The 22,303-nt window shown below is 49.9% G+C and overlaps 9 non-coding genes across 9 annotated transcripts; 3 read left to right on the top strand and 6 right to left on the bottom strand.

Annotated features, from left to right (window-relative positions):
- Window positions 1-1,970: 1,970 nt before the first annotated feature.
- TRNAR-UCG (transfer RNA arginine (anticodon UCG)) lies at window positions 1,971-2,043 on the bottom strand. The gene has a single exon. It is a non-coding gene; the product is annotated as a tRNA-Arg (tRNA).
- A 247-nt stretch (window positions 2,044-2,290) lies between these two features.
- TRNAA-AGC (transfer RNA alanine (anticodon AGC)) lies at window positions 2,291-2,363 on the top strand. The gene has a single exon. It is a non-coding gene; the product is annotated as a tRNA-Ala (tRNA).
- Window positions 2,364-4,866: 2,503 nt separating this feature from the next.
- TRNAN-GUU (transfer RNA asparagine (anticodon GUU)) lies at window positions 4,867-4,940 on the bottom strand. The gene has a single exon. It is a non-coding gene; the product is annotated as a tRNA-Asn (tRNA).
- Window positions 4,941-9,303: 4,363 nt separating this feature from the next.
- On the bottom strand, window positions 9,304-9,413 carry TRNAL-CAA (transfer RNA leucine (anticodon CAA)). Its single transcript has 2 exons — window positions 9,376-9,413; window positions 9,304-9,349 (listed from the first exon to the last, which is right to left on the bottom strand). It is a non-coding gene; the product is annotated as a tRNA-Leu (tRNA).
- Window positions 9,414-11,312: 1,899 nt separating this feature from the next.
- Window positions 11,313-11,385, bottom strand: TRNAR-UCG (transfer RNA arginine (anticodon UCG)). Its single transcript has one exon. It is a non-coding gene; the product is annotated as a tRNA-Arg (tRNA).
- Window positions 11,386-11,994: 609 nt separating this feature from the next.
- TRNAA-AGC (transfer RNA alanine (anticodon AGC)) lies at window positions 11,995-12,067 on the top strand. The gene has a single exon. It is a non-coding gene; the product is annotated as a tRNA-Ala (tRNA).
- A 709-nt stretch (window positions 12,068-12,776) lies between these two features.
- On the top strand, window positions 12,777-12,849 carry TRNAA-AGC (transfer RNA alanine (anticodon AGC)). The gene has a single exon. It is a non-coding gene; the product is annotated as a tRNA-Ala (tRNA).
- Window positions 12,850-15,388: 2,539 nt separating this feature from the next.
- Window positions 15,389-15,462, bottom strand: TRNAN-GUU (transfer RNA asparagine (anticodon GUU)). The gene has a single exon. It is a non-coding gene; the product is annotated as a tRNA-Asn (tRNA).
- Window positions 15,463-20,001: 4,539 nt separating this feature from the next.
- Window positions 20,002-20,111, bottom strand: TRNAL-CAA (transfer RNA leucine (anticodon CAA)). The gene is made up of 2 exons: window positions 20,074-20,111; window positions 20,002-20,047 (listed from the first exon to the last, which is right to left on the bottom strand). It is a non-coding gene; the product is annotated as a tRNA-Leu (tRNA).
- Window positions 20,112-22,303: the final 2,192 nt, after the last annotated feature.

Below are 22,303 nucleotides of genomic sequence, written 5' to 3'. Positions count from 1 at the left end.
TAAGGGGTGTACTAATGTGGTTGGTTGCGAGCCTCGTAGTATATTACATAAGAGTTTGCCCGTTTTATTTCCATAGCGGTGAAATCTGAAATTAGATGAGAACATATACCTATCACTTTTTGATTTTAGATATTCATCAAAATGAATTTTAGCCGTGTTGTAGGCTGATTTATTGCTAGGGGATGGGGTCGATTTAAATGCCTGGAACGAGTTTGTGAGCTCTGTTTGTAAATCGAGGTAGGCTGTGGCCATCTTTTTATTTTCAGCTGCAACGTAGGAGATAACTACTCCGCGCATGACAGCCTTACCTGATTGCCAAAACAAAGCTGGGTTTGACTCCGCACTTTCTGCATTTGTGTGTTGGAAATCCATCCAGGCTGCATCTAATTTATTTCGAAAGGAGATAGATTGGGAGAGGTAGTTTGGGAATTTCCATAGTCTAAAAGAGCCTCTGTTAGTGTTGGTGTAGAGAGTTATCCACATAAGGGCATGATCGGATAAGCAGATTGGTTCGATGACAGTTTCTTGGATATTAGGGAAGAGTGAGGAGGCCAGCAAGATATAATCTATTCTAGATAGAGTTTGATGGGCGGAAGAAAGACAAGTGTAGTCCCTTTCTATTGGATTGATTGCCCTCCATGCATCTATAAGTTGGAGTTGTTTGGCTAGGGCAGGTACACCTAGTTTTGGTAGTGCAATGGGGGTTCTTTGTGAGGAGGATCTGTCCAGGGTGGGCGAGGATATTAAATTGAGATCCCCCAGTAATATTAGAGTGGAGGGGTTATACGGGAGCAGTCTAGCAATTAGGGAGGTGAAAAAAGCTTTCTTGTATACATTTGGGGCATATACCGTACAGAAGACATAAGGAACATTGTCAATTGTTATGTCAGCTATGAGGTATCGACCGTCGGGGTCAATATCGGTCTTGGTAATGGAGACATTTATACAGCGTTTAACAAGAATAGCCACACCACGAGATTTGGAATTGAATGGGGCAGCTGCCAGTAATTTCCAGCCCATCATCTGTAATTTGAGATGTTCGGCTGCAGTCAGATGCGTCTCCTGGAGACAAGCCACATCCAATCCCAACCTGGCAAGGTAGGTAATAATTTTCCTTCTTTTGGCCGGGGAGTTAATACCTCCCACGTTCCAAGTTCCAATTTTTAAAGACATTTAAGTAATAGGAGAGTTGTATTCGCACCAGTGTAAGGTAGAAATACTAAATCCAGAAGATTTCAGTTTATAGGAGGGGGGGTGGGACAGAACAGGTGGAAGGTGACAGACAGACAAGGGGGGACAATACAACATGCAAGAGAACAAGGTTAATGAAGGGCACGGTGGCCCAATTTGAATAATCTGAAGTAAGCAACTGAGCATGACTATACCATTTACTATTACTATAAAACCAAACATAATCACTATAGTGAGAGGGGTTAAAGCAATGAACCTCGAACCTGATCACTTTGAATAAATGATATGTATAGAATGAATTTTAAGTACGCTCCGACACTTATTTTACTCTATTATAATGCAAATCAATAAGAGCAATTCTGTGGTGTTCAACACAATCAAAGAACTATGTAGGCCTCTGAAAACTGGCTATGAACTTATTGTGAAAGTAACCTAACATATTAAGTTGCGTTTCTAAATGAACACATAACAGCTGTTTAAACACATTGGGCTATGCCGCTAGGCATCGCTAGGTGTGGGGAACCTGTGAAGTTCATCCTCGTCCTGATGGAGGGTCAGATATATCTGGCGAATGATCAATATGCTGTCTTTCCTCCCTGAGAAACGACTCGGCGTCCTGTGGGGTGTTGAAGTCTTTGAAGGAAGTTCCGTCAAAGATTCTCAATTTGGCTGGGTAGATCATTGCAAATTTTTGAATTCTATATTATTAAACATAGAATAAATTCATTAAAAAAATTGCCTTATTCATTTAATTGCAAAAAAAAAGGCCAAAAAAAACCCGACCACGAAGGGACTCGAACCCTCAATCTTCTGATTCGAAGTCAGACGCCTTATCCATTAGGCCACGCGGTCACATGAAAAATGCAGGAAACCAAAAGTTTCACTATTAAGGACATTTTACTGGTTAATTGCACTCACTCATTACTCACTGACAAATTACAAAAGATCCACAGGTCGAGATAATTACTTCACTTGTAATTCTGTGAGGAGACCTGGAAAATGTTAACTGTTGGTAGCTCCCGAGGACTGGAGTTGGCTACCCCTTGGATCCACATAGATTTGTGCTCTCAACTAGCTGTGGGTGGAGCAACTGTACAGAGGGGAATTAGCTCAGATGGTAGAGCGCTCGCTTAGCATGTGAGAGGTAGCGGGATCGATGCCCGCATTCTCCAGGTACTTTTTTTTTTTAGAGCTAATCATCCTGACCGCCTTATGTTATTACTTCTAGGTCTCCTTCCGAGGTCCCATACACACGCTACATTGTTTGCGGTTGTTTTGAAACAAGAATCACAGACCCTCCAACATGACCCGTTCCAGTAGGTACAAAGTGCTCTGTTCCTGGACTTCTTTCTTAATTGATAATTGCAGTCACCTGCTTTGAACTAGTTCAGTGATGATAACGGTGAACCAGCACAGGTGAAGGCAATGCTAAATTAAGGAAGATGTCCAGGAGCGGAGCATTTTGTACCTAATGGAATGGGTCATGTTGGAGGATATGGAATCAGTTGCCCCAGGGAGTCCCTGGCGCTGCCCGTTATTCATTTACCACTGGGGGAAAACACTGCAGTGACCGGCAGTAACATCACGCTATGCGGTGGATTAATGCTGCAGTCACCTGAAAGTATTATTATTACTCTGTATTACAGCCGTCACAATGTATTACCAGCAATGGTTGTTTTTGTTTTATTCTTAAACCTACTGTTATATTTCACTGCGGCCGATAGTCTTAAGGCCCCCATACATTAGTCTGACTTGTCCTAGGGACAAGTCGGACCTGATTTCCCCTGCAGCTCCCCGGGAGGGGGAAGCACGATTAGGCACTTGATGTGCCAAGGTTTGCATATGATAAATCGCATGGATTTATCATATGCAGTCCCCGGGGAGCTGCAGGAGGAGGGAGCCGTGCGGGGGACGGCAGCGGGATGCCGGCTAATAGAGAGCCGAGCAGGGAGAGGCTACATAGGGACCCGGGCAGGAGGAAGCTGTGTTGCGGTGGGGTGACAGCGGGAGGCGAGCAGGGAGAACTTGATGACATGACGCTGGCTGCCGGGCAGCGCCGCAGCGGCGGGAGCCGGGAGGAACAGATAACTTGGGGGGAAAAAAAATCGCTGATTGGCTGAGAGAGGTCTCAGCCAATCAATGGCTTGCTAGTCATCTCTATGGGCGTTTTTTTTTTAAGTTATCTGTTTCTCCCGGCTCCCGCCGCTGCGGCGCTGCCCGGCAGCCAGCGTCATGTCATCAAGTTCTCCCAGCTCGCCTCCCGCTGTCACCCCACCGCAACACAGCTTCCTCCAGCCCAGCGCCATATGCAGCCTCCCCCTGCTTGGCTCTCTATAGCCGGCATCCCCCGCCCGCTGCTGTCCCCCGCACGGCTCCGGGGCTGGGCTGCACATAAGATTTGGCAAATCTTATGTGCAGCCCGTCCGACCTCCCGACCCCGATCCGATGCGCACGGGACCGCGCATCGGATCGGAGGGGATGTCTACAAGTGCGATTTGGGCCGATTTCACTGCCCGATGTTCCCATATCGCATAGTGTATGGGGGCCTTTACATCAGGGCCACATTGTCTTAAAATCAGAATACCCACAAAAACTCTGACCTCATTCCTGCCTCACCGTGTGCTAGGGCAGCTCTATAGAGGGGAATTAGCTCAGATGGTAGAGCGCTCGCTTAGCATGCAAGAGGTAGCGGGATTGATACCTGCATTCTCCAGGTACATTTTTTCCTTCTTTTTTTTTTTAAACCCACTGAAATATTTATGTGGAACCTGCTGCAATATATCACTGGGGCTGATAACCCTGACTGCATTACTATATTGGTTCTATGTTTCCTTCAGTTGTTGTGCTGGAAGCCATGAGCCAGCATGCTGTATTACCCCAGTCAGCCCCGGCCTGTTATATATTCCTTCTTCTGGTAAAGCATTACAGTGATCAGCAGCAGCATTTCCTGCACCCTCAGTGCTGGTTACTGGTCCTCAGTGCTGGCTGACACTAGCTGCAGGCCCATTGTACAGAGTCAGGGGCCAGACGTCCTGTACACTGTACTCTGTGCACTGAGGGATCAGCTGTCTGGTAAATGTAGTCACATATACTGTACATATATCCATGCTGTATTACCCCAGTCAGCCCCGGCCTGTTATATATTCCTCCTTCTGGTAAAGCATTGCAGTGATCAGCAGCAGCATTTCCTGCACCCTCAGTGCTGGTTACTGGCCCTCAGTGCTGGCTGACACCAGCTGCAGACCCCATGTACAGAGTCAGGAGCCAGACGTCCTGTACACTGTACTCTGTGCACTGAGGGATCAGCTGTCTGGTAAATGTAGTCACATATACTGTACATATATCCATGCTGTATTACCCCAGTCAGCCCCGGCCTGTTATATATTCCTTCTTCTGGTAAAGCATTACAGTGATCAGCAGCAGCATTTCCTGCACCCTCAGTGCTGGCTGACACTAGCTGCAGACCCCATGTACAGAGTCAGGAGCCAGACGTCCTGTACACTGTACTCCGTGCACTGAGGGATCAGCTGTCTGGTAAATGTAGTCACATATACTGTACATATATCCATGCTGTATTACCCCAGTCAGCCCTGGCCTGTTATATAGTCACATATACTGTACATCTGTATAATATTACACGACAATAATGTAGTGAGCAGAGAAGAAAAACATTGCCGTCCCTGGGTGGGCTTGAACCACCAACCTTTCGGTTAACAGCCGAACGCGCTAACCGATTGCGCCACAGAGACACATGATACACCTGCCTGAAAGATCTTCATATGATCATCTAATAAGCTGCTGCAGATTTCTGATTATAACGCCCAGCTGTAGTTTTGTCTGTATGTCATTGTAGAAGTATACCACGGTTCCTTTAGTGCAGTACCTCCCAAACAGTCGGGATCCCAACAGGCATTCACCCGACATCGTGATCCCGACTGTCAAAACACCGACAGCCGGGTTCCCGGCGGCCATCGGCTATTTTCCCTCGTGGGGTTCCTCAACCCCCATAGAGGCACCATAGAACTAACCTCAGCGCTCGTCACTGTCTATACCCCAGTGTCAGTGGCGGAAATACCGTAAGGCAGCCCCCGCCACTGCTTGGGGGAGCGGGGGCTGCGTGGGCGCCTTGTGCCGGACAAGTGAGTGTGTCACGGCACTCTCAGAGCCGAAAGCAGGCATCCTGCGCAAGCTCTCTCCTCTGCTGCTGCGGCTGCCTGCAGCAGCCAATACGTCCTGTACTACTCTGCCTCTGACTGTCTGTCTGTGTGAGGGTGCTCAGTGACTTGGTCACTGAGCGTCCCCACACAGACAGCCACAGAGGCAGCTCCCTCTTACTCCGTGCCCACTATTCCTCCTGACTGCGGCTGCGCCAAAGAGCAGCGTCACTCAGTGAGAACTGGCTGAGCTCCCTGCTCCCCTTAGCCTGAGCCCGCTCACCTTGGCCCGCCCCCCTCAAGCTGCATCGCATCCCTGCGTCCATCCTCTCACCCTCCTGGCCGGCTTCCAGAAGTCCCGCGATTCGCGGACATTTAGGGGGCGTGGCCTAATGCCGTGAAGTGCCCACCCCCATAAGAAGTCCATGGCTGACCTGTGCTGCCATCGAGGCTGCTGTCTGGTATAATGAGGTATTATAGGTATATGTATTATAGTATTTTAGGCCCCCACTCTCATTTTCTGGTGCTGCCCCCTCCCCCGCTCTCTGACGCTGTCTCCTCCCCCTCTCTCTGACGCTGTCTCCTCCCCCTCTCTCTGATGCTGTCTCCCCCCTCTTTCTGACGCTGTCTCCCCCCTCTCTCTGACGCTGTCTCCTCCCCCTCTCTCTGACGCTGTCTCCTCCCCCTCTCTCTGACGGTGTCTCCTTCCCCCTCTCTCTGACGCTGTCTCCTCCCCCTCTCTCTGACGCTGTCTCCTCTCCCTCTCTCTGACGCTGTCTCCTCCCCCTCTCTCTGACGCTGTCTCCTTCCCCTCTCTCTGACGCTGTCTCCTCCCCCTCTCTCTGACGCTGTCTCCTTCCCCCTTCTCTGACGCTGTCTCCTCCCCCTCTCTCTGACGCTGTCTCCTCCCCCTCTCTCTGACGCTGTCTCCTTCCCCTCTCTCTGACGCTGTCTCCTTCCCCCTTCTCTGACGCTGTCTCCTTCCCCCTTCTCTGACGCTGTCTCCTTCCCCCCCTCTGACGCTGTCTCCTCCCCCTCTCTCTGACGCTGTCTCCTCCCCCTCTCTCTGACGCTGTCTCCTTCCCCTCTCTCTGACGCTGTCTCCTCCCCCTCTCTCTGACGCTGTCTCCTCCCCCTCTCTCTGACGCTGTCTCCTTCCCCTCTCTCTGACGCTGTCTCCTCCCCCTCTCTCTGACGCTGTCTCCTTCCCCCTTCTCTGACGCTGTCTCCTTCCCCCTTATCTGACGCTGTCTCCTTCCCCCTCTCTCTGACGCTGTCTCCTTCCCCCTCTCTCTGACGCTGTCTCCTTCCCCCCCTCTCTGACGCTGTCTCCTCCCCCTCTCTCTGGAGCTGTCTCCTACCCCTCTCTCTCTGATGCTGTCTCCTCCTCCTTTTTTGTTTAACATATAAAACCAGTCACTGAGAACATTTTATAAACAATTATTTTATAAAAAATTACTCAGACCTAAAGCCTCGTTAAGACCTTGTGGCCGCAAGGTGCCAGTTTTAGAGATAACATGGCTACGCTTAAATATAAAATCATAGACCATGTGCCCCCAGCATTAGAGGGGGAAACAGAGCAAAAAAGTTGCTACAGTTAAGAGTCCCATTGGATATATCATTTAGACACCTTGTGGCCGCGAGGTCTTAACGAGTCTTTAGGTCTGAGTAATTTTTTATAAAATAATTGTTTATAAAATGTTCTCAGTGACTGGTTTTATATGTTAAACAAATCATAACTCTGAACTGTTCTCCACATAGGATCATACTGTGTCCCTCAAGGTGCTTTCCATGATTATTAAGATATACAAGTAATGTCAGCGTTAAGTGTAATAAGTTTGTCTTTTTTCAAAACATTTTTTTACCTATATTATAATTACTGTAAATGGAGCATGCATGCTCCTCTTCTTTAAAGCACTGTACACACGCTTTTTGGAATTTTTAATTCACATGTTATGTGTGCACTCTTGTTAGATGCTGCCGAGGAGATGCCGGGAGAAGAGTCTCTGTATCCCTGACAACGCAGCCACCTCCTGCACGATACAGCCGCCGGGTTATGACGTCATCGGCGCTGGACGGAGATGGAGGCGGGCAGCGTGGATGGGGGGACGGATGGACGGCTTCCCCGGCATCGATTGGTGAGTATCCTTATATCTGTAATGTCTTCACTATTGTGTGCCATCTAATGAAGGGGACTAGCTCCCCGAAACGTTATTAAATGCACCCAGTTTCACCTTGATCCGCCGCCTGTATTAAGTCTCAGAGTGCTGCCCCCCACGCCATAATGTGCAATGGGTATTACGTTGTGGCGTAATGTGTATTGGCATAACTGTGTTATGGACATTACAGTATGTGGCATAATGTGTAAGAGTCATTATGGTGTGTTGTATAATGTATTTATTTGTTTATAGTTTCTTATATAGCGCAGCATATTCCGTTGCGTTTCACAATTGGAAACAACAGTGATTAAAAAAACTGGGTAGATACAAACCGATATGGAGGGAGGAGGGCCCTGCTCGCAAGCGTACAGTGTACGGCATATTGTCTAATAAGAATTGGTTCTTCATAAATTCTTTTGTGTTTTTCTTTAATTTGGGGGGGGGGGGGAGGAGGGAGGGCATATTTTTACTGTTCGCACTGGTAACCTAATTGTCAAGAAACTGTTTTTCTTTTAACAAAAATGGGAGGGGGGGGGGGGGGCGCCAGAATTTTTTTTGGCAGGGGGGAGCAAAATTTCTAGTTACGCCACTGCCCAGTGTCCTCTATTGGATTCAGAGAACTCAAGCACAATAATACAATTACATTAATGTTTATATTTTGCATATAAAAGTAAACATTGTAATTAAAACTTAAAATGTGATTAATGCCCCTTTCCCACTGCAGCTCTTAAACGGTAAATTGCCATTTTTTCCCCACAATTTACCGTTTAAGGCTGCAGTGGGAAAGCGCCAGAGTTGAAATACCGGTTAAAGTTAACCGGTATTTCAACCCGTTTAAAAAGCAGAGTCCTACACGTTTAAATACCGTTTTTAAGGCAGTGAGAATGCCTCTTAAACGGTATTTAAAATACCACACTACTTCCCCCTCCCCTGGTACCTGCCCTGTGCCCATCCTCCCCTGATACTTACCTGCATGGGGGATCCGGGCAGCGGGGTTCACGCACTGCTGGGGAGGCAGTGGGGTCCGGCATGGGCACAGTACTTCGGGTCCCTCTGGATGCTGGGCAGTGGGGACGCGGCGGGGTCCATCCCACATGGGCACGGAGCTGTGGGTGCTGGTGGTGCAGCAGGGTCCATTCGGGGTCCATACGGCGTCGGGGCAGTCCCTGCAGCTGATGGGAACTAATAGTTCCCACTATGCGCATATCTAATGAGCGCCGTGCATATCAATGAGCCGCTTATTACATATGCGCATAGTGGGAACTATTAGTTCCCATCAGCTGCAGGGACTGCCCTGACGCCGTATGGACCCACGAATGGACCCTGCTGCACCACCAGCACCGTGCCCATGTGGGATGGACCCCGCTGCATCCCCACACTTAGGTCGACATGGGGGAAGGTTTTTGACTTTTTTGTCCCGAATGTTGACGCGGACATCATCTAAGTGTGCAAAGTCCCCGCACACGGCTCGCTGCAATCTTATTCTCTTAAAAAAAGTGAAAAACTGATGTCGACATTTTGGCTGTCGACCTTCCCATTGTCAACTTAAAGCTTGTGTCAACTTTCCAATCCTGTCCACCTTAGCCATGTTGGTCTGTTTCAGGTGTCTCTGAGTAAAGGATAAGGATATGCCACTACATTTCCCGCGGAACTACAAATACCAGCCGTTTTAATTTGTCCTAATATAAAAACTAGCAAGGCATGCTGGGAAGTATAGTACCACAGCAGCCGGAGTGACACGGGTTGATAATAGATAATATCAGAGTCATTTATAGGCAGTTTTTCACAAAAACACCACATGTCAGAAGTGGGATTTGAACCCACGCCTCCATTCGGAGACCAGAACACCCAGTTACAGGTAAGAGATCACTCTTGAGTCTGGCGCCTTAGACCGCTCGGCCATCCTGACACCTGATGTTACAGCTGACGTCTGACATTGTATGTGCGGGATGTGACCACAGACCTGAGTCTCTTCTTGGTATAACAGCTCTGTCCTGCATTATCTGGTGCTTGTTGCATGTTAATTCCAACCCATATATCTCGGCAAACACCATGTACCAACATAAAAGACATTACAACAAGTGTAAATATACCACTGATGGTGCTTTCAGGGGTCACACAACGCAATGTATACACAGGGAGAGAACAGAAGAGTCTTTGTGCTCTTTAAAGAATTACTTTTATTAAAGCGTTACATTTATATGATATTAAACATAATAGTCATTCCTTCTGTTCACCAGAGGGGGGTGCTCCAATATACATGGGTGGTGGAAGTACACACATATAGATATACAATGATGACACAGCATAGGGGTAACAAGGGGCAAACATATAAGGATATAGATATATGATATGATTGTAAGCCACAAACTGGTTTTGCCAGTTACATTGATGATAAAAAATGTGGATTGTTCCTGGGTCACCAACCCAAATGTCTTGATCCACCCCAGGGTGGCACGGCACACATTTTGGAAGCCACTGCATACTTCCCAACATGACCCCCTCCAGGAGGGACAGAATGCTCCATTTCTGGCCTTTTTCTTAATTTATGATTGCCATCACCTGTTTAAACAGGTTAATTGAGAAGAAAGGTGTTTCCACACAGGTGATGGTATTCGTAAATTAAGAGAAAAGTCCAGAAACAGAGCATTGTGTCCCTCCCGGAGAGGGTCATGTTGGGAGGTATGCACTGGTTTAGCATACCTCCCAACATGACCCTCTCCAGGAGGGACACAATGCTCTGTTCCTGGACTTCCCTCTTAAGTAATGATTACTCTCACCTGTGGTGAAACACCTTTCTTAGCCTGCTCAAGAACCTGCTCAAAACAGGTGATGGTAATCATACATTAAGAGGGAAGTGCAGGAGCAGAGCATTGTGTCCCTCCTGGAGAGGGTCATGTTGGGAACCACTGGTTTCAGTATACAGCTGACTACCCACCAAATCAGTATAGTTGTAGTAAAGTAGTTTAGTAAAGCTGTGTACACACGGGGGAGATATATCACTCAGTGTCCCGTTTTCATCAGCGACCAGCGATGGTCACTGATGAAAGGGAACCTCTGCTGGGGGTGCCGCTAGGGTTACCACCTAGTCCCTTTAATTCCGGACACATATTAATTACACAGGTTCTGTGGCTGGCTGACTTCAAGACTCCACTTCACCTGATTTTAAACTGCCACAGAACCTGTGTAATTAACATGTGTCCGGAATTAAAGGGACTAGGTGGTAACCCTAGCGACCAGCGATCATAAGGGGGCTAAAAACTGAAGCGCGCACCCAGTGATTTATCGCCGGTGCACACTCCAATGATAGTGGGTGTGGCGTTAACAATGGGGGTGCATTTAACATAGTAATCACCCATCAAGGTGCCTGTACAATTAAAAATCGCATCACATGCCATTTTAATATTTTATTGTACAGTGCGGGTCTTTGGACCCGAAAATCGGGTCCCATCCCATGCCTTATTACTTAGTGGTATGTGATGCGATGGGCGCCGTGATAATAAACAAGTACCGAAAATGCTCTGTTCCTGGACTTCCCTGGTAATGTATGATTGCCAGCACCTGTGAGGAGATAGGTAATTGATAAGAAAGGTGTCACCACAGGTGCTGGCAATCCTACAATACCAGCAGGAAAGGCCAGAAACAGAGCATTTTGTATGTGGTAGTGTTTGTCCTTGTGTTGTGACCATTCTATGATTTCTCCAATCTGTGTTTAGGTTTCTGAATTCTATATTATTAAACATAGAATAAATTCATTAAAAAAATTGCCTTATTTATTTAATTGCAAAAAAAAAGGCCAAAAAAAACCCGACCACGAAGGGACTCGAACCCTCAATCTTCTGATTCGAAGTCAGACGCCTTATCCATTAGGCCACGCGGTCACATTAAAAATGCAGGAAACCAAAAGTTTCACCATTAATGCTGGGTACACACCAGGACGACTAGGGCCCGATCAGCACAATCTAGATCCGATTCCGATCAATTGGATGCAGATTGTGTGCTGATTGGGCCCTTTTCTGAGCTGGTGTGGAGCGATTCCGATCCGATGCGCGGTCCCGCGGGTCGGTCGGTCGTTATTGAGATCCTACCTGCTGCAGGTAGGATCTCAATGACGACCATACAACCGGGTGCGGGTCGCCATCGGATCGGACCCGCTCACGGTGCACATCGTGAGCGGGTCGTGCCCTCCCGCGTCATCGTGAGCGGGTCGGAGGAGACACTGACGACCCGCTCACGATGTGCATCGTGAGCAGGTCGTCCTGGTGTGTACCCTACATAAGGACATTCTACTAGTTAATTGCACTCACTCAGTACTCACTGACAAATTACAAAAACTCCACAGGCCCGAGATAATTACTTCACTTGTAATCCTGTGAGGAGACCTGGAAAATGTTAACTGTTGGTAGCTCCCGAGGACTGGAGTTGGCTACCCCTTGGCTACCACATGGATTTGTGCTCTCAACTAGGTGTGGGTGGAGCAACTGTGCAGAGGGGAATTAGCTCAGATGGTAGAGCGCTCGCTTAGCATGTGAGAGGTAGCGGGATCGATGCCCGCATTCTCCAGGTACTTTTTTTTTTTTTTGCGGCCAATACAATATTTTGAGAACAATGTTGATGTATAATGTACTGCACTCTCCTGCTACAGCTAACTATCCTGACCGCCTTATGGTATTACTTCTAGGTCTCCTTCCGAAGTCCCATACACACGCTACATTGTTTGCGGTTGTTTTGAAACAAGAATCACAGACCCTCCGACATGACCCGTTCCAGTAGGTACAAAGTGCTCTGTTTCTGGACTTCTTTCTTAATTGATAATTGCAGTCACCTGCTTTGAACTAGTTCAGCGAAGATAACGGTGTTCCAGCAAAGGTGAAGGCAATGCTAAATTAAGGAATAAGTCCAGGAGCAGAGCATTTTGTACCTACTGGAATGGGTCATGTTGGAGGATATGGAATCAGTTTCCCCAGGGAGTCCCTGGCGCTGCCCGTTATTCATTTACCACTGGGGCAAAACACTGCAGTGACCCGGCAGTAACATCCCGCTATGCGGGGGATTAATGATGCAGTCACCTGAAAGTATTATTATTACTCTGTATTACAGCCGTCACAATGTATTACCAGCAATGGTTGTTTTTGTTTTATTCTTAAACCTACTGTTATAGTTCACTGCGGCCGATAGTCTTACATCAGGGCCACAGTGTCTTAAAATCAGAATACCCAAAAAAACTCTGACCTCATTCCTGCCTCACCGTGTGATAGGGCAGCTCTGCAGAGGGGAATTAGCTCAGATGGTAGAGCGCTCGCTTAGCATGTGAGAGGTAGCGGGATCGATGCCCGCATTCTCCAAGTACAATTTTTTTTTTTTTTAAACCCACTGAAATATTTATGTGGAACCTGCTGCAATATATCACTGGGGCTGATAACCCTGACCGTGTTACTGTATTGTTCTATGTTTCCTTCAGTTGTTGTGCTGGAAGCCATGAGCCCGCATGCTGTATTACCCCAGTCAGCCCCGGCCTGTTATATATTCCTTCTTCTGGTAAAGCATTGCAGTGATCAGCAGCAGCATTTCCTGCACCCTCAGTGCTGGTGACTGGCCCTCAGTCAGTGGCGTAACTAGCTTTTGGGCGCCCCCCCGCCGTTAAAGGGAGGGCGCCCTCCCACGCACCCCGCCGCACCAACCCCCGCCCGCCCTGCCGCACCAACCCTCGCCTGCCGCACCAACCCTCGCCCGCCCCGCCGCACCAACCCCCGCCTCGCCGCCCATGCAATCCCCCCCATCCCCCGCAGTCTTACCTACGCTCAGTACACGCTGGTCCCGGCTCCCTTCTTCTGCTATGAGGACCACCACAAAATGTCTGCCCCCATGCAGCAGACAGTTTCAGAGAACTTTCTGCTACATGGGGGCGGACATTTTGTTGTGGTCCTCCTCATAGCAGAAGAAGGGAGCCGGGACCAGCGCGTACTGAAGACTGACAGGTAAAGACTGTGGGGGATGGCGGCGGGGCGGCGGGGTGTAACTATAGCACTGCAGCCCCCGGCGCCCGCACATGCACAGCGCCCCCCCGCGGTCGCGGGGGCTGCGGTGCTATAGTTACGCCCCTGCCCTCAGTAATGGCTGACACTAGCTGCAGACCCCATGTACAGAGTCAGGAGCCAGACGTCCTGTACACTGTACTCTGTGCACTGAGGGATCAGCTGTCTGGTAAATGTAGTCACATATACTGTACATATAACAGGGTTGCCGACCCTCCCGGGATTACCGGGAGTCTCCCGAAAATCGGGTCCACCTCCTGGCCCCCCAGAAGGGTGGGCAACCCTCCCGGAATCAGGGGGACCCCCACTGAGCCCCCCGATCGCAGCATTTAAATCCCGCAATCCGCGGGTCTCAGAGGAGGGGGCGGAGCTAAAATGACACACTCGTGTCTTTTAGCCCCTCCCCCTCCATGGAGTTCAGTGATTGCGTCTATTTCCTGTAATGGGTGCGGGGCTTAATGACGTCACAGTCAAGCCTCCTGAACGGGTAATGAAAGTCTCCTCTCCGGGCTTCTCCTGGAGAGGAGCATTTGAAAGTCGGCAACCCTGACATATATCCATGCTGTATTACCCAAGTCAGCCCCAGGCTGTTATATATTCCTCCTTCTGGTAAAGCCTTGCAGTGATCAGCAGCAGCATTTCCTGCACCCTCAGTGCTGGTTACTGGTCCTCAGTGCTGGCTGACACTAGCTGCAGACCCCATGTACAGAGTCAGGAGCCAGACGTCCTATACACTGTACTCAGTGCACTGAGGGATCAGCTGTCTGGTAAATGTAGTCACATATACTGTACATATATCCATGCTGTATTACCCCAGTCAGCCCCGGCCTGTTATATATTCCTCCTTCTGGTAAAGCATTGCAGTGATCAGCAGCAGCATTTCCTGCACCCTCAGTGCTGGCTGACACTAGCTGCAGACCCCATGTACAGAGTCAGGAGCCAGACGTCCTGTACACTGTACTCTGTGCACTGAGGGATCAGCTGTCTGGTAAATGTAGTCACATATACTGTACATATATCCATGCTGTATTACCCCAGTCAGCCCCGGCCTGTTATATATTCCTCCTTCTGGTAAAGCATTACAGTGATCAGCAGCAGCATTTCCTGCACCCTCAGTGCTGGTTACTGGCCCTCAGTGCTGGCTGACACTAGCTGCAGTCCCCATGTACAGAGTCAGGAGCCAGACGTCCTGTACACTGTACTCTGTGCACTGAGGGATCAGCTGTCTGGTAAATGTAGTCACATATACTGTACATATATCCATGCTGTATTACCCCAGTCAGCCCCGGCCTGTTATATATTACTCCTTCTGGTAAAGCATTACAGTGACCAGCAGCAGCATTTCCTGCACCCTCAGTGCTGGTTACTGGTCCTCAGTGCTGGCTGACACTAGCTGCAGGCCCATTGTACAGAGTCAGGGGCCAGACGTCCTGTACACTGTACTCTGTGCACTGAGGGATCAGCTGTCTGGTAAATGTAGTCACATATACTGTACATATATCCATGCTGTATTACCCCGGTCAGCCCCGGCCTGTTATATAGTCCTTCTTCTGGTAAAGCATTGCAGTGATCAGCAGCAGCATTTCCTGCACCCTCAGTGCTGGTTACTGGTCCTCAGTGCTGGCTGACACTAGCTGCAGACCCCATGTACAGAGTCAGGAGCCAGACGTCCTGTACACTGTACTCTGTGCACTGAGGGATCAGCTGTCTGGTAAATGTAGTCACATATAATGTACATATATCCATGCTGTATTACCCCAGTCAGCCCTGGCCTGTTATATAGTCACATATACTGTACATCTGTATAATATTGCACAACAATAATGTAGTGAGCAAAGAAAAACACTGCCGTCCCTGGGTGGGCTTGAACCACCAACCTTTCGGTTAACAGCCGAACGCGCTAACCGATTGCGCCACAGAGACACATGATACACCTGCCTGAAAGATCTTCATATGATCATCTAATAAGCTGCTGCAGATTTCTGATTATAACGCCCAGCTGTAGTTTTGTCTGTATGAACTGGAGAAATGGTCATTGTAGAAGTATACCACGGTTCCTTTAGTGCAGTAACCTCCAAACAGTCGGGATCCCAACAGGCATTCACCCAACATTGTGATCCCGACTGTCAAAACAACGACAGCCGGGTTCCCGACGGCCATCGGCTATTTTCCCTCATGGGGTTCCACAACCCCCCATAGAGGGAGAATAGATCTAACCTCAGCGCTCGTCACTGTCTATACCCCTGTGTCCTCCATTGGATTCAGAGAACTCAAGCACAATAATACAATTACATTAATGTTTATATTTTGCATATAAAAGTAAACATTGTAATTAAATCTTAAAATGTGATTAATGGTGAAACATTTGATATTCCTTGATTTTTATGTGACCGTGTGGCCTAATGGATAAGGCGTCTGACTTCTTGAAGATTGAGGGTTCGAGTTTGGTCGTTTGTTCTTAAAGAATGTTCCCCATCTTTTTAAATGAACTTATTCCATGTTTAATAATATAGGGGGAGGTGCATACCTCCCAACTTTCTTGTCCCTGGACCCGGGACACTGCTGATGTGCGCCGAAGGCGTGCCAGAAATTTCGGGGGCGTGGCCTAATTTAGGGGCATGGCCTATACTCGCGGCTCTCCCTCGAGGCCACGCCCCCATTTTTCCGCTATGGGGGCATGACCCAGAGGCTCTGTGAGCCTCTAGCCATTTCCCCAGCCCCCTGGCTGCGGGAATAGACGCTGTGCGCATGCGCACAGCATTTATTCCTCGCTGCTTAGCAGCCGACAGGGGGGACTCCCAACAGCCCCCCCTCACCGCGGGACACTGCCGCCCGCGGGTGGGACAGCGGGACAGGCCCATATAATCGGGACTGTCTCGCTAAAATAGGGACAATTGGGAGGTATGGAGGTGTGCAGGAAGGAGGTGGTATGCAGGCAGGAGCTGGTATGCAGGAAGGAGATGGTGTGCAGGAAGGGGTGGTAAGCAGGCAGGGGGTGGTATGCAGGCAGGGGGAGGTATGCAGGCAGGAGGTGGTGTGCAGGCAGGAGGTGATGTGCAGGCAGGAGCTGGTATGCAGGAAGGGGTGGTATGCAGGCAGGAGATGGTGAGCAGGCAGGAGATGGTGAGCAGGCAGGGGGTGGTATGCAGGCGGGGGGTGGTATGCAGGCGGGGGGTGGTATGCAGGCAGGAGGTGGTATGCAGGCAGGGGGAGGTATGCAGGCAGGAGGTGGTGTGCAGGCAGGAGGTGATGTGCAGGCAGGAGATGGTGAGCAGGAAGGGGTGGTATGCAGGCAGGAGATGGTGAGCAGGAAGGGGTGGTATGCAGGCAGGAGATGATTTTAAAGTGCCGGGACACGGAGCATAGCTCCGCCCCCTGACACCCGCAAAGCCCCGCCCCCTTGTTTTGATTTGCCCACAGCCCAATCAATCAATCAAACACAATGGATGACCATCGATATGTAAAGATATCGATGGTCATCCAGTGCATAGTTTAGCAATATTGATGGCCTGTTGCAGAATTGCCATCGATGGCAACCATCGATGGCAATGGCAGGGGGTGGTGTGCAGGCAGGGGGAGCGGTGCAGGCAGGGGGAGGTGTGCAGGCAGGAGATGGTGTGCAGGCAGTAGATGGTGTGCAGACAGGATATGGTGTGCAGGAAAGGGTGGTATGCAAACAGGAGATGATGTGCAGGCAGGGGGTGGTGAGCAGACAGGAGGTGGTATGCAGGAAGGAGGTGGTATGCAGGCAGGAGTTGGTGTGCAGGCAGGAGGTGGTATGCAGGCCGGAGATGGTATACAGGCAGGAGGTGGTATGCAGGCAGGAGATGGTATGCAGACAGGAGGTGGTATGCCGGCAGGGGGAGGTGTGCAGGCAGTGGGTGGTGTGCACTTCCTTCTGCATTTGCATTGCTAAGGACTGCTGTAAAATAAAATCAAATAAAATTCTAAAGCTAAGAAAAGTGAGTTCAGACTGTAAGCTTGCGAGCAGGGCCCTCCTACCTCCATGTCGGTTTGTATTATTATTATTACCATGACGGGCAGCGGGGGGGGGCCCATTAACGGCGCGGGGGCGCCCCAAACAAAGCTACGCCACTGAGGCAGGGGGTGGTGTGTAGACAGGAGGTGGTATGCCGGCAGGGGGAGAAGTGCAGGCAGGGGGAGGTATGCAGGCAGGGGGAGGTGTGCAGGCAGGAGGTGGTATTTAGACAGGAGGTGGTATGCCGGCAGGGGGAGGTGTGCAGGCAGGGGGTGGTGTGCACTTCCTTCTGCATTTGCATTGCTAAGGACTGCTGTAAAATAAAATTAAATTAAATTCTAAAGCCAAGAAAAGTGAGTTCAGACTGTAAGCTTGCGAGCAGGGCCCTCCTACCTTCATGTCGGTTTGTATTATTATTATTATTATTATAATTTTATTTAAAAGGCGCCACAAGTGTTTTGCAGCACCGTACAAAGGAACAGTACCAGGAGACAAAACTTGGCATAACATTGAATAAATAACAAAAATACAGTACAAATAAAGAGCGCCACAGTTCAATACACATTACAGCTTAAATATAAGTAGTGAGGACTCAATCAACATACAACTAGAGGCTTGAGGCCAATGATGGAGATGAGTATGCAGACGAAGATGGTCACTGAGTGTTGGAGTATAGGAGAGCTGTGAGTGACATGTGAAGAGAAGTGGGCTTTGACAATAGGAGGGAAGAGGGCCCTACTCGGAGGAGCTTACAATCTAGTAGGAAGGGGAGACAGACCTAGTTTGTTTAATCGCTATTGTTTCAAATTGTAAAGTGCAACAGAATATACTGCGTTATATAAGAATCTGTAAATAAATAAATACTATATATAATGAATGTATGGACACGTCTGTGGATGTATCACAAGATGCCAGCTGCCCGCCCACTTCCTCCCGAGGGTGCACGAATATCATGTGACCTGAAAGTCACTTATACCGCTTTCAGACCGCACTGTAGACCCGGGTTATTGCCGTGTTCTTGCGGCCCCAACACGGGTCAAGGTCCGGTCTGAAAAGGCCATCACGGGTCTAGAAACACTGGTGTTCAACCCTGGTAATGACCAGGGTTGAACACGGCTATGACCCGTGTCAAGTGCAGTGTGAACGGGTGCCTGGGTCGAGCGACCCGTGTCCCGTTCACAGTATGGAGGAGGCAGCACTGTCAGCTCCAAGTACTGCCTCCTCCCGAGCCCCCGATGACGCGCCGCCACTCAGCTCCGCCCCATGTGACGTCACCGACTCGGCAATATGCCGTGTCGGTATTGGAACTTTCAGACCGCATTGCCGTGTTGCTCTGGGGATGGGACCCGTGTCCTAATCCCGTGTGCGACGTGGCATTTGCGGTCTGAAAGTAGTATAAGCTATGCTGCACCTACACCTTCATTCGATGTTTGGCGACCATCAAATGATGGGGGTGGTTCCCTAGCCTGCAATGGGATGTTTATGTTAAGCATCCATTCCAAACCAGTGCAGTCGAACCCGCGCTGCCAGGTCAAAGCATGGCGAGTGGACACAGTACACTTATTTGGTGTCTATGTCCACACATGTCGACACAGACAACAAAACAGTGACACTTGCATCAAACTTTTCCAGTGTCGACCATGTTCACGTCATCCTTTGACTTGTGTCGACCTGTCAATGTTGACCATTCTTAGGTGTTGACCTACTGTCGACCTTAGTGATTGTTGACTTAGACACTGTCGACCACGTATACCAGGGCTGGGCAATTGCGGCCCTCCAGATGTTGAGGAACTACACATCCTAGGATGCTTTGCATTAGTTTTGCTATGTGGCCATGCTGAAACTGATGCAAGGCATGCTGGGATGTGTAATTCCTCAACATCTGGAGGGTCGCAATTGCCCAGCCCTGATGTATACCATAACCGCGTTGTCACAGAGAATGAGCTCACTGAACACGCATTGGGTCAACCACTGAAGTTCGACAGAGCTTAGGTTGACACCTAAATAGGTTGACATGGCCAAGGTTGACAGGGCTGGTAGATCGACACAAGTATTAGGTCGACATGGGGGAATGATTTTGACTTTTTTGTCCCTAATGCCGAGTGTGCCGAGTCTCCTCACACGGCTCGCTGCAATCGCCAAGCACACGATTTTATTCTCTTTAAAAAAGTGAAAAACTTATCTCGACATTTTGACTGTCGACCTTACCCTTGTCAACTTAAAGCTTGTGTCAACCTTCCAATCCTGTCAACCTTAGCCATGTTGGTCTATTTCAGGTGTCTCTGAGTAAAGGATAAGGATATGCCACTACATTTCCTGCGGAACTACAAATCCCAGCAGTTTTAACTTGCCCTAATATAAAAACTGGCAAGGCATGCTGGGAAGTGTAGTACCACAGCAGCAGGAGTGACACGGGTTGCCTACTCCCAGTATAGATAATATCAGAGTCATTTATAGGCAGTTTTGGTCACAAAAACACCACATGTCAGAAGTGGGATTTGAACCCACGCCTCCATTCGGAGACCAGAACACCCAGTTACAGGTAAGAGATCACTCTTGAGTCTGGCGCCTTAGACCGCTCGGCCATCCTGACACCTGATGTTCCAGCTGACGTCTGACATTGTATGTGCGGGATGTGACCACACACCTGAGTCTCTTCTTGTTATAACAGCTCTTTCCTGCATTATCTGGTGCATTGTGCCAGTAAGAAGATGGGTTCAGTGTAATTGTAATGAACAAATCAGTGTAGTCATATACATCATGTTATATATGAAAAATAATTCATATCCCCCGATGGGTGTTCATACCAAACCGCGATCCAGCACCACAAAGACAGTCGCCATTTCTATCTCTACCCTGTCCCATAATGAACACTATTTGACAGTCTGGAACCTCATCGAAGGACACCCCTAAAATTCTGCGGAGACCCTGAGCAAAAAGGTTCGGTATTGTGGCCGGACTCTTGTTGGCTTAGTATGCTGCGAAGATCGCAGCTGAACAAGTGCCAGAGAGGCCGCCCTGCCAAATCCCCCCCTGCACCGCCGTTTCCCCTTACAACCATGGGGATGTATAATGAAGACACACCCCCAGGGCCGGTGTAAAGGCCCCCATACATTAGTCCCACTTGTCCTAGGGACAAGTCGGACCTGATTTCACCCTGCAGCTCCCCGGGAGGGGGACACACAATTAGGCACTTGATGTGCCAAGGTTTGCATATGCTAAATCACATGGTTTTATCATATGCGGTCCCCGGGGAGCTGCAGGAGGAGGGAGCCGTGCGGGGGGGGGGGGGTCATCAGCGGGCGGGGGATGCCGGCTATAGAGAGCCGGGCAGGAGGAGGGTGACAGCGGGAGCAGCGCATCGGGCAGGGAGGATGAAGCTGGCTGCCGGGCAGTGGCGGGAGCCGGGAGGAACACAGATAGCTGATAGGCTGAGAGAGGTCTCAGCCAATCAATGGCTTGCTAGTCATCTGTATGGGCTTTTTTTTTTTTTTCAAGTTAGTGTGTTCCTCCCGGCTCCCGCCACTGTCCGGCAGCCAGCGTCATCCTCCCTGCCCGGCGCGCTGCTCCCACTGTCACCCTCCTCCTGCCCGGCTCCCTATGCAGCCTCCCCCTGCTCGGCTCTCTATAGCCGGCATCCCCCGGGGCTGGGCTGCACATAAGATTTAGCAAATCTTACGTGCAGCCCGTCCGACCTCCCGACCCCGATCCGATGCGCACGGGACCGCGCATCAGATCGAACGGGGTGTCTGCAAGTGCGATTTGGGCCGATTTCACGGCCCGATTCATCCGAATCGGGTGAAATCGTGCCCAAATCGCATAGTGTATGGGGGCCTTAAGGCTTCTCAGCACCCTAGGCAAAACTTCAACCAACTACCCCCCCCCACACACACACATACTGCTACCAATACCCACTTTCCGGAATGGCAGGTCCACCCAGCCCACCGGGAAGGTGGGCAAGTCCCATGCTTTCCATGGAGGCCATCCACAAGAGTACAAGGAGATGGGGGCAGATATGTACGGAAGTAAGCCTCAAGGGAAAGTATGGAGGTGAGGTCTTAAGGCCCCCATACACTAGCCGATTTTGGTCAGATTTCGGCCAGATCAGTCGGATCTGGCCGAAATCCGACCAAAATCGGCTAGTTTTGATGTCTTCTCAGATCCAATGCGTGGTCCCGTGCGCATCGGATCTGCGTCGGGTGGTCGGACCTGCTGCACGTCCGACCATCCGACTTGGGACCTAGTGGGGCGGCGCGGCGGTGGAGGGAGCAGGGGGGGCTGGGGACGCTGCGGGGGACACAGGCGGCATAGAGCCGGGCAGGGGGAGCCGGGAGCTGTCAGTACTGAATAAAAAAAAAAAGCCCATACAATGCATGGGCGGCCTGTGATTGGCTGAGCGCTCTCTCAGCCAGTCAGCATCACAGGCTGCCCATTGTATAGGCTTTTTTTTCTAGCACTGACAGCTCCCGGCTCCCTCTGCCCGGCTCTATGCCGCCTGTGTCCCCCGCAGCGTCCCCAGCCCCCCCTGCTCCCACCAGCAGCCCTGCTATGTAGCCCCCCCCCTGCTCCCCGGGTTTTTTACATGCGATAAATCGAGACGATTTATCACATGTAAAAAATGACACATCAAGTGCCAATCTAATCAAGCTCCCCCGGGGAGCAGCCGGGGAAGCTCAGGGGTAAGTCGGGGGCGACTTGTCCTAAGGACAAGTCGCCCTAGTGTATGGGGGCTATTAGAAGTTCCACAGCAGCCACCTGCATTAAGTACCAAAATCCTTGATTTTT

The sequence above is a fragment of the Crinia signifera genome, chromosome 9 (genome assembly GCF_055691185.1).
Source record: "Crinia signifera chromosome 9, ASM5569118v1, whole genome shotgun sequence".
In the NCBI taxonomy this organism is placed as follows: Eukaryota; Metazoa; Chordata; class Amphibia; order Anura; family Myobatrachidae; genus Crinia; species Crinia signifera.
The sequence above is the reverse complement of the archived record's forward strand: the minus strand, read 5'-3'. Positions and strand labels throughout refer to the sequence as shown.